An 11808-nucleotide genomic window follows, 5' to 3' on the forward strand; every position below is an offset into this window, starting at 1 on the left:
ATATTTTTATTTTATTTAGAAAAATAAAATTCGGCTGGAATGTTCGTAGACTCCTCCCCGTCCCCCGTCACAGTGACGACATTATCAGCAGGGTCGTCTCCAGCAGTTTCCGAATCGTCATTTTTTCAGCTTGTGGTAGGGGGTCCTCAGGCCGTCTGGTTAACAAGATCCATGTTTACTGCTACCAACTTTCTTTTGTTATTTTTTTTCCTTTTTGGGGCATCCTGGTTTAATTTTGCTGAACATGTATAATATAAACTTATACGAACAAGAGTGCACACGCTGAAATGTCTCGCCATCTATACTAATCATTAGTATTATGTTGATAGTCCTAAGTATAAAGCTTAGCTTTATTACAACTGTCACATAAACTTAACAATAACCAAGATAACTAAACAAAGACCAATGAACCTTGAAAATGAGGTCAAGGACAGATGCACCATGCCAGGCAGACATGTACAGCTAACAATGCTTCTATACAACATATATAGTTGACCTATTACTTAAAGTTTAAGAAAAATAGACCAAAACACAAAAACTTTACACTGTGCAATGAACCGTGAAAATGCGGTCACGGTCAAATAAAACCCGCGCGACTGATATAAAGATCATAAAATATTTCCATACACCAAATATAGTTGACCTATGGCATATAGTATTAGATAAAAAGACCAAAACTCAAACTTAACTTTGACCACTGAACCATGAAAATGAGGTCAAGATCACATGACATCTGCCCGCTACACATGTACACCTTACGATCATTCCATACAACAAAAATAGTAGACCTATTGCATATAGTATGAGAAAAACTGACCAAAACACAAAAATTTAACTATAACCACTGAACCATGAAAATGAGGTCAAGGTCAGATGACACCTGCCAGTGGGGCATGTACACCTTACAGTCCTTCCATACACCGAATATACTAGCCCTATTGCTTATAGTATCTGAGATATGGACTTGACCACCAAAACTTAACCTTGTTCACTGATCCATGAAATGAGGTCGAGGTCAAGTGAAAACTGTCTGACAGACATGAGGACCTTGCAAGGTACGCACATATCAAATATAGTTATCCTATTACATATAATAAGAGAGAATTCAACATTACAAAAAATCTGAACTTTTTTTTCAAGTGGTCACTGAACCATGAAAATAAGGTTAAGGACATTGGACTTGTGACTGACGGAAACTTCATAACATGAGGCATCTATATACAAAGTATGAAGCATCCAGGTCTTCCACCTTCTAAAATATAAAGCTTTTAAGAAGTGAGCTAACGACGTAGCCGCCGCCGGATCACTATCCCTATGTTGAGCTTTCTGCAACAAAAGTTGCAGGCTCGACAAAAACGTCTTGACACTGAACAATATTGAAAGCAAATGACAATTGGCACGTAATAAATCGGGCCTTCTTTATAAACTAGTACTTCGGAGCCAAACGCGCGAGTAACCCGAGACTGTAATGCGACAGTCGTACGACAGTCGTACAACAGTCGTACGACAGTCGTTCGACAGTGGCACGACATTAACACGCGCATCCCATGACATAAAAACCTGAAAAATAGACCCAAACAACTTACGATTGTCGTACGACTGTCGCACGACCAAAAAACCTACGACAGTTCAATTGATTTTTTTTTCTGTCGTGTTCCCATCTTGGAACCATCGTGGACATGTTGTAGCTGATGTGACCACTGGAAATATATTTTTGACATTTTTTACAACAGTGCCACGACAACTATTTTATAGACCGGGACTTAATTAGATGTCTCGCTCACGATTCTTTACTCCGCGACTCGTTGTTATTCATGTTATTATAAGTTAACTATTAAAATCTTACTAAACAAAAACTGAAAACATAGCAATATTCAGTCCTTCATAATTTAGTTACACATTCTGAAATCAACTGTTGTTTCAAAGATTACACATAAGGCTGTATAATATTTAAGAATTAAGCCATGATTTGAAGGCCTTTTGAAAACGATCAAGGTGTCACACGGAAAATTTTATTTGAAGCAAAAACATACTTCTTTTAAATTCTTGAATATTTAAGTAGCGAAAAAAAGAATTGTATCAAATACTAGCGGAAGATGAAAACTGATGACTAGAACGCTTTATCAAGGATAAAACGGAAATCTATCAAATTACAAATAAAACATGTTTATTAGTGTCTTTTATATAAATATTAGTTTGATAATCATGCCTTCGATTCTCATTACAGCTAATTTCCTAATGTTTGTAGCTTAAAGGTTTGTTTGATTTGCTTGCTCTGTTTGTATAAACATTAGCTCAAGCATTGTTAAGATTTGTATCTGCAAAAATATAGACAGACATAGTTAAACCTACTTATATTATATTTAAATTTGATTTAATGTTATTCCAAATAAAATTGTACACATACAAAAAAAGAAAGCAAGCTAACCAAAGTTTTTTTCTACATGCATTACGAAATTAGCTATAACTGTTCAGTTTCATAACAGTAGATATGATATGTATGTTGTGGTAATTTCTACAATCAATCGATGTTTCGCTCTTTATTGTATACCAGAGTCGTGTTCTGTTTCTGTAAATGAGACCAAACTCTCTAATTAATACAATCAATAAAAAATACCAGTGTGTTCCGAATAAACATGATATTTTAATAGCAGAGGAAATGTAGTCTTAATGGATGAATGTTATTACAAGCATATTGATTCATACTCGAATATCACACACTGTGTAATTCTTTCATGTTGTCATAAATACATTATGTTATGTAATAGTACTTAAAATACTTATAAATATATCCACAGCATACATACAATAAAGACAGTTTTATATGCATAAACAGGACTGACAGCACCACAGCTTAATTCGAATTGTCTCTTGAGTTTTATAATAAAGCAATTGAAACTCCAGCACCTCGACTTAATTCGCTTTCAGTCTCAAGTTTCATAATAAAGCAGTATTAAAACTGCGACTACGTCTTGTGGGATTTCATTTCTGTGGATACTCTAATATAATTTTCATTTTCAAGAAGCTTAACTTGTTGCTCATATTAAATAGGCAATTTAAAATCCACAATACAGTTATTTTTACTGATTTGCAGTTTTTCTTGGGAAATTTTGAATCAGAACAAACCATCTGACTGCTCTACCAGTTTTGTCATAAACGAAAAACACTTTTTAAATTGCACAATTGTTTTTACGCTTCAAACATGGGTGTCATATTAGAAAAAAATATGTAAATATATATTATATATAATATAATATCATCAAAGAGAAAGTCGTTTCTCTTGTTTTTGTGTAAGTAAGTCTCCAATGCGTTTGATTCTTATATAGTTTGCAAGTACATGTTCTATGTTATAATAGAGAATGAGAATAAGAAACGAAAAGGGCACAACCATCATAGGCCAAACAAAACAGACAACGCCATTGCAAAAGAGGCGATGAAAGGACAACCAAAAATAATTAAACATCCCATAGAACATAAAAGAATAAAAGAGAGGCGAAAAATACCAAAGTGACATTCAAACTCACAAGTCGATAACAAACTGACAACGCCATGGTTAAACAAGAAAAAGATCAACAGACAATCAATGGTACACAAAACACAACATAGAAAACTAAAGACTAAGCAACATGAACCACACCAAAAACTAGGGGTGATCTCGTGTGCTCCGTCCGGATAGGTAAGCAGGTCCTTTTATTTTATTATAGAAATCGATATCGCTACGTCAGTGCATTAAAGAATCAATGAATGTTGTATGACTGTGGCCAAAAAAATGAGCTTACTGCATTTAATAATTTGAATCAGATAAAAAAAAGAACAGAAGTATACGCAATGAGAATTTATCTCCAGACCAACAAGTCATTACTATTTTTTATCAAGTATTACTACGTCAAAAAAAAAATTTCGACCCAATTTTGGTTATTTTCTAATATAATGACCTAATTGTGTCTATAATCTATAAGTACTACTCAATCATCAGTAATTTTCACTTGACAGTTCACAATGTTTCTGTTACTTGATTGCTATAATTATCTATATCAGGCTAAACATCCATTAATCTTGATGAAGTTTCTGTATTGACATCTTAATTCAAAGCGCCTTGGAGGAAGATCGTAATAAATGATCAAAATTATTCTTGGTTTGTTTTGATGTTATATGGTGTTGTCATGTTAATACATCCCTGTCCCATGCAAAGATTTGGTGCAGTCACAATTCTGTAATCATAACCTCAATACCAAACTCCGAAACAGTGGTGACGTTGCTTCGCTAAACTATCATAGCGTTGTAAAGAGGACGTAACCGCTGTTTCGGAGTTCGCCTAAATACATCCTACTTGCGCCTTTCCCTTGTCTGTATAGCAATTAAATCTAAACCGATTCTAACGACGGTTATATCGAAATCGTCTAAACATTGAATGTTTTCAGATGATTCGAACGTTTGATATCTACTGTACAATGCTCTGACTTTTACTAAAAACGGAGCAGCCAAATATCTACCCCATGTAGCCAGTGGCATATTTCCTGCATTTGTGTCTTTGGGGATTTTAAATAGGCAAATGAAGGTGTGAACTATTGTATTTGTATTTACCATGTTTCTCTGTAAACTTATATTTATATATATTAATCTTTATTGCAAAATTACAACCATAAGGGTCAAGCAATAATTAAAATCAAACAATTATATACAAAACAATGCAATCCAATGTAATACAATACAATATAATAGAACATATTTTAAGAGTTTAAATTATAAATTTATTTTATGTAAAAAAAAACACACCATCATAAGCTTGTCTGACATGGGTCTGAACCCCTCATATAAAGAATTAAGTATCTATCTATCTATCAATGTCGCAGTACTAATTTTGATATGCTAATGATTTAATTTTTATATAATACAATTGATACGTTACCTAAATTTTCGTAGCTTAAAAGACAATGAATTAGCTTTAAAATGGACACTCCCATAAACATTATTACAATGATCATGACTACTAAAAGTCTAAACAGATGAAATGATATGATCTAAAAAAAAAATACTATGATTTGGCGCTTTAGTTATTGTAAAATTTGCATATGTAATGGATGGAAAGTAATTTGTCACGATCTGCATAGGAATCTTTTTTCAAATTCAAAGAAAAATAAATTTCTAATAATTGATTAATTTCATGCACATATTCATGTATATAGATGAACAATATCAATAAAAATATATTTTGCAGCATGTTAAACATCGCAGAGACTATTGTCTTAAAGAACTCTAATTGTATTGTATAACATTTATCGAACAAGTAATTTTGCAAAATAAGAATATTACAAATTTGAGAGGATAAATGCAATTTTGCTATTTGATTGAGAGAACAAAAATGCCATGAAATAGCAAAATTAACTCTGCAAAATCTATGGTTTCGTAATTGGAAAATTGTTGTGATTTTAAGATAAACTGAAGAACGTTTTTCTCTGATTTTATGTGTTTGCTATATACAAATGTTAACCAAAATTTGAAAGAATTCATTTAGTGATATTTCAGGGAATGAAAGATATAAATGCATATTTTTTTTCGATTTTCGGTTACATTCCAAAGTTGTACGCAAAAACGTTACTAAAATCTTTGTAAGAGCCCATTTACAGTATATTGACCTGAAAATTCTACATGTAACGCAGTACAGCAATAGGACGGTAACATGACAGAGCATAGTAATAAAGAACGGTTAATTTACCATTATTCAATAAAAAGAAAATCATCTTCCTGCATTTATTTCGTTAAAAATGGTTGTTTTATAATTTTTCAATTTATATTTTTATCTTCATGGGGTATATAATTAAAGAAACAATTTGGAAAGCGATTATACTACCAGTAAAATCAGCATGACTTGAAATTATTGAAATAATTGAACTTTACAAAATATCATTATCAAAAATAATTAAAAGTTCATAATATATATTATAAATTATGATTTGCAAATGGTAAAAAAAATAGACTCAATTTTATGAATGATGCAGCTTTTTGCTTGACTATACAGAATCAACTAAAACACCGATTTATGAGTGCAAGTGCATGACTTTGATTGTCTTAAGATTTTATAATACAAATTCCAAAATATCATTTGCAAAAAAAATCTGAAGTTCATGATATATCATATGAGTAAATTTGAAAAAAATAGACGCATTTTTTAAACAGTCCTTGTCTACATGGAATCAAAGACATATAATACAAGAGATTGGCAACTCGGCGAAATCCCGTAATATCACACGGCCAGATTTAACCTCGCGAGATCTCTTTGGGTAATAGAGTCATTATCAAAGTATTAAAAGTACTCGAAGTAAGGGTGAATGTATTATATATGTCTCTGATGGAATCCACTTATATACTCCGATTATATGGGTCCATGGAGTGATTGTCTTGAGATATGTTGGAATTTAACAAAATGTCATTTGTAAATATATTTTAAAGTTCATTATATATCATAAGATGTGCAAATTGTAAAAAAGAATGGATGCAATTTTTTAGATGAGATACTTGGCTATCAGTATTTGTAATTCACTTTAACTCCGATTTCAATGAATTATTTTCAACTTCTTTTCAAACAGTGATGTTGTTTGAATAGTACTTTTTTCAAAATAATCATGTTTGAATAAAATGGAAATTATTTCCTAACCATTTTAGCATTATAACAAATATAATTTAAACAAAACTCGCAATAACGCAAGTTAATTTATAAAGAAACTTATGATATGTACTTCTTCAAAGAAAGAATACAGTAAAACCGTTCAGAACATTAAACACATTTATCATATGCTTATTGCTTTCTTTGCTCCATATATTAATGCCTATAAGTGATAGGTTCCCGAATGAGTTTTTGCATTCGGAATTTCTACTGAGGTATCTATTTATCAGTGATTGGTTCCCGACTGATATTTTGCATTCGGAATTTCTACTGAGGTATTGGTTCCCGAATGAGTTTGTGCATTCGGAATTTCTACTGAGGTAAATCATCATTCTAATGCAACAACGTTTGTAACGTTCATTTTGATTGGATAACGTCACTTATTTACTTGGCATCAATTGCTATGGGACGTACGCGCAAGCGCAGACGGCATATGACAGATTTTAAATGCATGTTTTAACGTTGTTTTCTGTCAGTTTCATTAGAATGGAGATAACAATATTGTATTTTAAGTTCCGACGGCATCAACGCTAACGCGTCGCCAGTAAACTTAATTTGCGACCATCAAATCCCCAATTGATGCCATCGGAGCTTAAAATACAATACAGTTATCTCCTAAGTGATGGGTTCTCCAATGAGTTGTAGCGTTCTTAACTCCTACTAATGTATATATATTTATCAGTGATAGGTTCTCCAATGAGTTGTTGCGTTCTGAACTTCTTCTGAGGTATCTATCTATCAGTGATAGATTTCCAAATGAGCTGCTGCGTTCGAAACTCTAGTTGAATATCTATTTCCCACTCATAAGTTCTTCAAAGATACAGACATATCATATCGGTCAACCAAATCGTGATGATGACCGTAAACTTATACAGTGTCAATGTAAGCTGTTCTTCCTTAATTTGGAAGGAAAATAGTCTTATTTGTTTGATACACGTCTGAAATACCAAAGTGAGTTTTATTTTATTTTCGGTATAGGAATTGTTATCTCTTATTGAATTTGGCATTCCGCTGTTTGTTGTGTGGGCATGTTTTGGTCTTACATTAACGTCACAGCGACCGATATTAGAGTTAGCAGACATTAAAAAATTAAGGACTATATGTTGCAGTATCTTCTATATTTCTTTGACTTCCCCTATTTTTTTTCTTAAAAGCAAATCCCTCTGTATGAAAAATTCATTCCACAAAATAAAACAAAAAACAAAAAAAAAATCACCTTCACAAAATAGATTTTCAGACATGCAGTTATGTTTCATCCTAACTTAATCATATCGATTTCATTTAACCATCAGTTTTCGCCTTGTCAATACACAACAGTTCAGTAATCTGATAACTCAATTACATCTGTTAGTTGTTATAAAAAGGGGAAGTGAAACCAATTAAAACCCACCCACAGGGTGATATGAAGCTTTAATACTGCCAATTTGATTTTATGCCTAAACGATTTAGAAGAAATAAAAGTATCCCAATTATAGAAAATTTTCATGTAAAGGCTGATCTGTTTAATCTGTTTTTTCCGCCTCTACTTTTGAGACGATTTTCCACATAGAGAAACACAATTTCAACCGAGGCTAAGCCGAGAGAGAGAACCCCAAAATGATGTAAATTTCCAACAATCTATGGCTTCCATGAATTATTACTTAATTTTTGTTGTCAATGTAGTTCACTTAAATTTCAGTGTATATTTTCGTGGGTTTTTTTCTTTGTCTTTTTTTTAACTTTTCATTTTTTGGTGGGTATTAAAGAGAAAGATAAGACTTAAAATATACTGTTTGAAAAAAAAATCCTATAATTAGGGGATAAGTTTATTGTATTTTAATAATTTGCGACCATCCGTTTGAAACCCCCAATTGATGCCGTCGGAGCTTAAAATACAATATTGTTATCTCCATTCTAATGAAACTGACAGAAAACAACGTTAAAACATGTATTTAAAATCTGTCATATGCCGTCTGCGCTTGCGCGTACGTCCCAAAGCATCAATTGTTAATCGATGCCATGTAAATAAGTGACGTTATCCAATCAAAATGAACGTTACACACGTTGTTACATTATAATCTCTGGTGGCTGGCTGTAATATAAATGTCCTATCTGATAGAGCTTCTTATGGTGGTCGGATGCAGCCATTTCCAATTTTGGAGTCAGTTTCGCGTTTTCTCCTCTCACTTTTTCAACGCGAAATCGAGAAATCGAGAAAATGAAATTGAGAAATTGAGAAATCGGGAAAACGAGAAATCGAGAAATTGGGAAATCGGGAAATAAATAACTCAGCCTTGATAATCAAAAAAATAAATGGTTTGTTCTGTGGTAGTTTGAAAATAAATTACCTGACTTGCATTGTATTAAAAATAAATAACTCAGCAAGTCTAATCGAAAGTATGCGATGGCACCAGATTCTTCATAAATTCATTTTTTTTTTCAAAAATCGGGAAACAATTCCCAAATCTTTTATAAATAATAAAAGTATAAATAATATTTAAATATTGTTGAAATGTCTAAAAATTGGGTTCATTTAACTTTGGGTATATTGTCTCGAGAACACTTACCTCACTTTTATTACAGGGCAGTAACTACATTCAGGCTGCTGGGAACAGTATATCTAATATATATGTTCCTGATTCAGACAATGCCTCATGTAGGAAATTTCAAAACCAAACGCTTGTCTCCATATCAAATTGTGTTCACCGTGAGTGCCTTGCTATACATGTATTATTTATAATAAACAAATTTTAAAAAATTGTATGTTTTCTAATATTATAAATATAGTTGTGAAAATAAATAATCAGTCCCTTGCTTTAATGAAAATGAAAAATCATGCTTCAATAGTGCAAAAAATAGATAATCTGTCCTCTTAGTTTACAAAAATAAATAACCGATCAAAAACAAATCTCCCCGACCCCCCCCCCCCCCCCCCCCCCCCCCCCCAACTACCGAAATATCAAATGGTCGTCCCCTTAGCTTACAGGCTTCAGTGCATGTGAGAAAGTCATTTGCAAAACTCCTTCCGTCGGTTCAATTTTATTTCCCGTATCTTTTGTATTCACGATTTCCCACTCGCATATATAAATTAATAACAAATCAAAAGTTTTAATCTAATAAACTGTTTACAACGGTTTGCAGATAACGTTTATTTAAACATAAACATGTAAAATAATAATCGGAATAAACAGATTGTACTGTTTTCTTCATGGATGATTACGAAGTGTGTCATTTTTATACCATCTGCAACTATTTGGGGGTAAACAAGTACGCGTGCGCCGTACCGGAACTAATTACGAAATCATACGCCACACGTTGTGAAAAAGATTTCGTCAAAATCAAAGTAATAAGCCTATTATCTAGCGATGAAGCTGTTACGTTAGATAGTGCATGGTTTTAATAGCATTTCCACAATGCCACTTTGTGCAACAAAGTTAATTAAAACCTTTTTTTCCATGTCGTAAGCTTTCAATAGATGCCAAACAACCGTTTGAATGCCGTCAATATTTCACGTGCGGGATGACTTTCAGTGCTTTTCGTTAAAATGAGCAATTATTAGCCGCTGAATTGCATGTTTGAGTAATTATTCGGAATTGATTAGTTTAATATATTTTCGTTAGAAGAGATGACACATAAAGAACGTTGTAACATATTTAATTCTGCTAATTGTTTTAAAGCCACACTTCCGTTGGAATTGAAGCTAGGTGTTCCGTTCATAATTTCAATTTCAATACTTAACTTATAAATTGACAGTTTACCATGTATACGTAGAGCATTTGATGTCTATAACCTAGGAACAGTATATGAATATATATGATCCTGCTATAACACAGTGTAGTAAAAGATCAATCTAAATAATAGTTATTTTCCTTTCTAAAGATTTTTTTTTCAAACCACACTTATGTTATTGTCGTTAAAGAGCTACAATGGGTTTTCGACTTTAAAGTCCAGTGGCAAATATCTTGCAAATTCGAAGCGGGTAAAAAACTCTGCAGAGAGGTTCGATGGATTTTGTTGCATAATAACACGACCGTTGCATATTTATGCAATTTAAAGTAAACGATATTAATATTAAGTGTATCAAATACAATGTATATTCTAAACTATTTTTTTAAAGATTTCCTAGGCTTTGTTATAATTCGTTGTTAATTAAAAATACCAAAAAAAAAAAGAAGATGCGGTATGATTGCCAATGAAACAACTTTCCACAAGAGAATGACACAGAAATTACCAACTTCAGGTCACCGTACGGCCTTCAACAATGAGCAAAGGCTCATTGTTAAAGACCGCCGGTACGTTGACCTAAAGTTGATAACTTATATGTCATGTTTGTCTCGTTTGGAGAATTGTCTCATTGGCAATCATACCACATCTTCTTTTTAAAGTAAGTAGGGGTGGACCTATAGGATTTTTGAAAGAGGGTGTAATTCCATAAAACGAATTACATGTAACGATGAGGCGAACAAAAAATTGGACAATTTTATGCTAAAAATCATATAAAGCTGGAAAAACATGTTATAATGATCTTTATTTTGCGGTTGAAAGGATTAGTCTGGTTTATAGTCATGAGCATTTAAATACAATGTACGATAATTTTTATTTGAAAATTCCTGTTAGTCCTTTACCTCCTAAAATAACAAAAAATAAACTCAGATATTGTTGTTTCCTTGGTGAATATACACGAAGCAAATTCAAAGCAAAAGAGAATCGTTATGTATACAGTTCAAAAAGTTTAATTTGTTTACATTGCACGTTTTTATTCTGCAATTTGTCATTGAACGATCTATTAGTGAAAGCCGATTTGTAATTTCTGTTTTGTACCACTTTGAATTGATAATAAAGCCATGATGTAAAATCTCTGTAACCAACAATTAAAACGGCATCTGACTTCATTAAGCCTTTTGTGAATATCAATCTATTTGAAATCAGAGAAGGCGATTTGATATGTATAAACCATTGAAGTCTTTTCAAATCGAGGTAGAAAAACTGTACGAACAGAAATGCTATTACAAGAAGTATTAATATACCATTAAGATTCTAATCTATATGGAAAAACAAAACGAACAGGAATCTTATTTCAAACAGAATTAATATGCCATCAAATTTTAAATGTTCCATTTTTAAGAATTTGCAACGCATATTAACTGGAAACATTACCGAACAAA

This window comes from Mytilus galloprovincialis, chromosome 9 (assembly GCF_965363235.1).
Source record: "Mytilus galloprovincialis chromosome 9, xbMytGall1.hap1.1, whole genome shotgun sequence".
Taxonomy (NCBI): Eukaryota; Metazoa; Mollusca; class Bivalvia; order Mytilida; family Mytilidae; genus Mytilus; species Mytilus galloprovincialis.